Here is a 6227-nt window from a genome sequence, read left to right on the forward strand (position 1 = left end):
AAATCTTAGTGGAACTGTTACACCACAGCTGAAGTGCAGCTATTTGGCCTCTGTCACTCCAACATAAATAACTTTTAAATTTAAAAAATCATGTCATTCTTTGAATTTATCAAGGTCTCTCACTAGGTAGAACTGTTTCAGAGAACGAATCGAAAATCAACTACTTTTTTTTGTAAGTAGCGAATTGACTTACCAGCAAGTACATTATAGTGAGAGGTATGAAGGTTTGAATAACTTAAACTACACAGTTTCACTTAGGTGACGAGAGCGATTCAGTCTTGTACGTTGCAGCTAAGGCTACAGCCACACGCTCGGTTTTTCCAGCAGAATTCTAACGGGAAAGAACACTGCAGAAGTGTAAGGGGCAGTCAGACGGAAAGCAAACACCCACCACAACGGGACGATGGAATGGTTCCTTTCAAAAGTAATCAGTATGCAGTTTGAGACATTTATCCTACTGCGAGTCGAGGAGATCAATTCCTTGTCCATAGAGTGCAGGTGACTTCTTATGGGTGCACAACCACACCCACTCCTGTACGTACTCGTCCTATTGAAACTGGCATCGACGCATGGCTTCCTTCAGGTCGTTGAAGATGTGTGCCGTACGGAGAATGGTGCAGTGTTTCCCAACAAATCACTGCAGTATAGCCGTCATCCAACTGTCATCGTGAGGAAGGGCGTTATTATTCTGCACCTTATCTGAGCTTGTGTGAACAGCTTTGAATATCTTTGACGGGGCAGAGAGGGGGGGGGGGGGTGAGGTTACGTTGTACGTTTCCATAGTTGGCTTTGCTGTTTGCCCTTGGGCTCGAAATGCTGGCACCGACCAATGCCCTTCTGCCTCCACAGCAGGGGTCCTCTGCCCGTCGAGTTCTTCCAGTGTGGAACAGCAATCAGTGTGCAGCGCTATGAAGAAAGTTTCCAGAAACTGCGACGTGCCATAATGTCAAAATGACCTGGACTGCTGTCGGACAGTACCACTCTGTTGCACAGTAATGCCCTCCCTCACACTGCTAATCCTGCAAAAGCTACACTTTAGCGATTTAGTGATACGTCGCTAAGATCGCAAACCTTCTTTCCTTCCTGTCCGGGCGACCTGTGCAGTGACTAGGGTACATGTAAGGCTTCCTGGGACAGATTAAATGCTAGCTATAATCAAGCCGATAATTCGATTGTAATACTGGCTTTTAATTTTGATATTTCCCATAACTGACAAAAATTACAAAAGTGTGAATTTTTTTGTGACCACCCACACAGTCATGAGAATGGCACATTAACTAATTTGAAACTACGCGCCCCAATTACTGGCAGCTGCGTTAATGAATACTTGGCACCTCGCAACTACAAGATCAGGAATACTATGTAAGTTGCTGGAAGTGTTAAGCATTGCTAAAAATCTCGCTTCTGAGCACACAAAGAGCTCTAAGCGCAGAACTCTGCATGGAACGAGCGTTGGTGCAATGCTGGGATACAGATCGCTTATCTCCCGCGTTGAACCTCCTCATGTGGACCTAAAAAAACGCGCAATCCTACATCTATAGTGAAGGCAATCACTCAAACTGGCCCCATGATAAAGATACCGATTATTCGGATGGCTCTGCCGTATCCGAATCACGGCACTCCCAGTGAGGTAATCTCAATTGAAAGTTGCTTCTCAGACTCCCACCGGACAGGACACCACAAATCCTGCAAGTTAGAAATCAGATGCCAACCTTTTTTTTTTTGTGACAAAACCCGTAAGTCGTATACGAGAAAAATCCCTCTCTGCACCGAACGAGGTGGCGCAGTGGTTAGCACACTGGACTCGCATTCGGGAGGACGACGGTTCAATCCAGCGTCCGGCCATCCTGATTTAGGTTTTCCGTGATTTCCCTAAATTGCTCCAGGCAAATGGCAGGATGGTTCCTTTGAAAGGCCACGGCCGACTTCCTTCCCCGTCCTTCCCTAATCCGATGAGACCAATGAGCTCACTGTGGTCTCTTCCCCCAAACAACCAAACCCAACCCTCCCTCTTTGCACTATTCTGCAGAGAGGAACGATTCGCGTCTTAGATCTCGCGGGATATGTCCTAACTCGCCGACGTCCAAGTCGAAGTCCGCTCCCTTCGAAGACGATGGCCAAGATGCTGTCTCCAAGTCCGTAGTGCTCGACGACTAAAGGCAAAGTCCTCTCACGCTACAATTCTTCCGTCTTCCATACGTACGAAAACGCGGCGGAAGAATACTCAGTTTCGGCCACTGTCAAACGTTCTAACATCGCCGAAATCCCTCCGATGCCATTTTTGAGATTCTACCCAATGATCGAGTAGGTCATAACGCCCCTAGGCGAACGAAATTCCTGTCTTCGGCACGTGATGCCCAGCACAGGTGGCTCCGGATGCAGGACTTCTCCCAAAGGCGCCGTATTGCCCCGCATTTCCGGTGACCGCTACCTGCCGCCCACGGCGGCTCGGCTATATACGGCCAGCTGCAGACTTTACATTCTACAATTCTCAACTTCGACGCTTTCCACCAACGCTTCAAGTTAGTAGCGTAATCGTGCAGATATGCAGGGAATACTACTCGAGAGTGCCTCATATTCATCATAAGTCAATAAAGTCATGACCTGATGCCCTTGCCAGTCTCTTTACTATTAGTACTAACGTTGACAAGCTAACGTGTAAGTGCCCAAAACCTGGTACCTTACAAGGAAACACTGCAACATCCTCTGTACAGTGCAGATCTTTCACTGTGTGATTTTAACGTTGAAACCTTCCCGTCTCCTCTATCTCTCTTTTGTTACGCAGTAACCGTCTCCTCTGTATCTCTTTTGTTGCTCAACCTTCCCTTCTACAATAACCTATGGAACCTTCTCTTTAGATTTCTACCTCCTGCTTAATAATAACACATGAAATCTTCCCTTTGAAATTAATTCTGTTTCTCAATCTTCGCCTACAAATTTAAATGCTGCTTATTAAAAGTTATTTTCTGATTATTTCGACGAAACTTAGAATGTGTCGTCGTCGTGGCCCTCAGTCGTTACCTGCAATAACCCAAAACTGTTCCTTATCTTTTATTTCCTGTTACTGGATCGTCATCTGACTGCTACATCGAACTGCGACATGAATATACTTACTCTGTTTTACTATACTCTATTAGCTGCTGGTGGGATTTGATAATAAGTGGCTGTATGTATTACCAAAGCTGACGTTATTCTTTAATAGGAAAGCTGCCGTTATTCTTTAATTAATTTGACTGAAGTTACGTAATTCATAGTTAAACTTTTTCTTGACAACAGTAAAATTTTTACAAAGTTTTACGTTGATGGTTTTTGGGATGGATTGTAATCAGAAAAGCAATATTGCTGGCAAAAATTAATTGTATTCTAAATGAAATGATTTTACAAACGTTAAAATGGGACCTACTTTTTACAATAATCTTACAACTAGCATTGCACAAACATACTTTCAGTAGTCTTGAGTTTCTCAAAAAAATAATTCAATAATATTAGTTCCTCTTATGGTAATAGTTAGCTGATGTCTCTGTACATCTCTTGTAAATCATAGCTGGTGGCTGGCAGGCACACCGCTCCTCTCAACCTCTCGCTTCAGACCTGCTACCGACTCGCTTCACTTCTCGCTTACTACTGACTTCCTACGAACGCTAAAGTGCCGTTTCTCCTGCCAACAATGCCTTGTGGTGCAGACAATCCCTGCTACCATTACAAAATGTATCAATGCGCGGTCATTCCCGCTCTTTTCTTAAAATGTATCCATACGCGGTCTCTCCCGCCCTTTTTAAAATTATATCAATGTGCGGTCTCTCTTGCCAACAATACTTGGGTGCAGACATTCCCTGCTGCCACAATTATTTCCAACATCGCAAATATTAATTATTCCTACTTAATCTTATCAATAAAATATAAACATCTTTCATAAATCGTGGTTCGACAACAGAAATATACAGTGTTACAACGTCTTTAGCGACCTGAAGAAAGACATGCACGGACGTCGGTTTCAGTCAGATGAGGAATTGCAAGATTGGGTGTAGTTGTGGATCCATCAACGACCGACCATATCCTACGAAACAGGAATTGACTGTCTCATCTGCCTGTGGTATAAATGTCATAGAGTGTGTGTTGATTATTTTGAATGGGACCATTCTGTGATTCCATTGTGGTGAGTGTTCAGTCTTCATTTGGCAGGCCCCCACAGGACTGTAGCATCTGGGGTGCTGCTGCACTCGCGTGCCATAGCAGCGACTCCAGACACAGTACACGGGACACAATGGAGCCACTGGCACCTGGCATCTGCCTGGCTACGGCAGCTCTGCCAGTAGAGCCACTGCTGTGAGATTCTGCCAGCGCGGCAGCGCAGCCAGGTGAATGCACAGCAGCTTATGGCTCGTGGTGCGCAGGGCGACACCGCAGCTGGCAAGCACCACGTGCTACTCACCAGTATGTAGTTTTCTTTTCCCCCATGAGGGCTGTGGATAATTTTGAAGCTGAATATTTCAACTGCTACAGTTCAATTCTTTTTTCTTGGCGGTTCGCGCATGCCCGCCCAGACGCGGGAGATTGCTGCGTTGCCAGTTGCGCACGCTCCAAGAGAAGCAGCGCCATAGTATAGTTCGCAAACTTACGTTTAGGGGGGAGCGCGCAATTTATGAAGGAAAGCCACCACGGCCGCATTAACCCTTTCGCTGCCACAGAGACGTCTTCACCGGATTCCGCGATGTGCGCGATTTTGTCATCAGTGCACTGCTCGCCTGCGCAGACACATGGTGTTTCGACTGCTTTGGCACACTTCATCATTCGATTTCACAAAAACTATTTGGCCCAAAAATTTGATTTTTACACGTCGTCTTGACTGATACCTTCCCCCCATAAATGACTTAATTTTGTTTCGATGTTCAACGCAGTTACTGTGCCGCATTAGATGTAGTAAACCATTGCACGAAATTCTGAAGAGTTTGCAGAGGTAAAAGTCCATAGCGTATACTTTCCGTATGGTCGATTTTAGTTGCCACTAGAAATTTCAAAAAATTACATTCAAACGAATGAAATTCATGAAGTAAGACACATCGATATTGTTTTTAAATAATGAAACCATTAAGAACCGAACAAGGTTTGAACTCAAAACCTTCTGCTTAGCAGCTATACACTTTAACCATTACGCTAACGCAGCACCTCATTCAATAGTTCTCCCAGAGGACTTTAAAATATCACGCAAAATACCGACAAACACTGTTGGCATGACTATGAATTACTCACGTTTCGTCGAAGTACAACAGGAAATAAACAATTACCGCTGTTCTTTATTGCGAAACAGCGATTAGTGAAAATGACGCAAACACCTTTCCTTGCTATTGCTATTAGGAGGCTTATTGCTTGTTTGATTTCATTAATTAATAGAATATGAAGCAATTGGTATATAGAATGCTTTTTCCAAACTTTCTATAAAAGAAAGTCTGCTATCAAGACATTGCTTTTGTTCAATTACTTTATTTATGACTGAACGTTTCTCAAACTGAAGACACTCGTCCGTGCTCTGCACTGCAGTCGACCTCTGGCAACATCGTTCTCTGTTCATTGGCTGACTGTGTTTTGTGACGTCAGATGCACAGAACGAACCTAAACTCGGCCGCCGTCATAAATGACGCGCACTTTAGACTCAGATGAGACCATCAGTTTGGGGCACTTGATCTCGGAGCTCTTCAAACAACAAATTAAAAAAAAAGAGTGTTTAGAATCATGAGATACATAATTGAATCCCATTTCAACGACAGGCACAGGCTGGTTGGAGAAAGGGCACAATTATCTATCTTCAATTTCCTCACAGCCTGTTCCTGATGCTTCACTTTATTATCTGAGATGTATAAATTTTCCTCAAAACCTACTTCCAGACCGAAATAGCACAGATGCTACTCCTGGTGCAGCAAGTCATTGGTCTGAGACATCATACACAGCTGTATTATTTTAAGAAATGATATGTAAGTAAATGAGGTTAGTTTCAACCTTATTGTACAAAATATTTATTTTTACTGAATTTGCTTTTATAGTAAAGTACGAGGTGTTCAGAAAGTCTCTCCGCAGTGCCTATGATTGTTAGCCGCACGTGCCGTATGGTTGTTCGCCTGCCTGGGTTACTTCCCTTCAAGTGGACTCTCCCAACATTCCTCTGCTTCGTTTATCTCAGCCAGCGTCAGTACCATCGTTGGTGTCTGTCGTTACTTGTTGACGTGAACGTT

The sequence above is a fragment of the Schistocerca cancellata genome, chromosome 10 (genome assembly GCF_023864275.1).
Source record: "Schistocerca cancellata isolate TAMUIC-IGC-003103 chromosome 10, iqSchCanc2.1, whole genome shotgun sequence".
NCBI classification, from domain to species: Eukaryota; Metazoa; Arthropoda; class Insecta; order Orthoptera; family Acrididae; genus Schistocerca; species Schistocerca cancellata.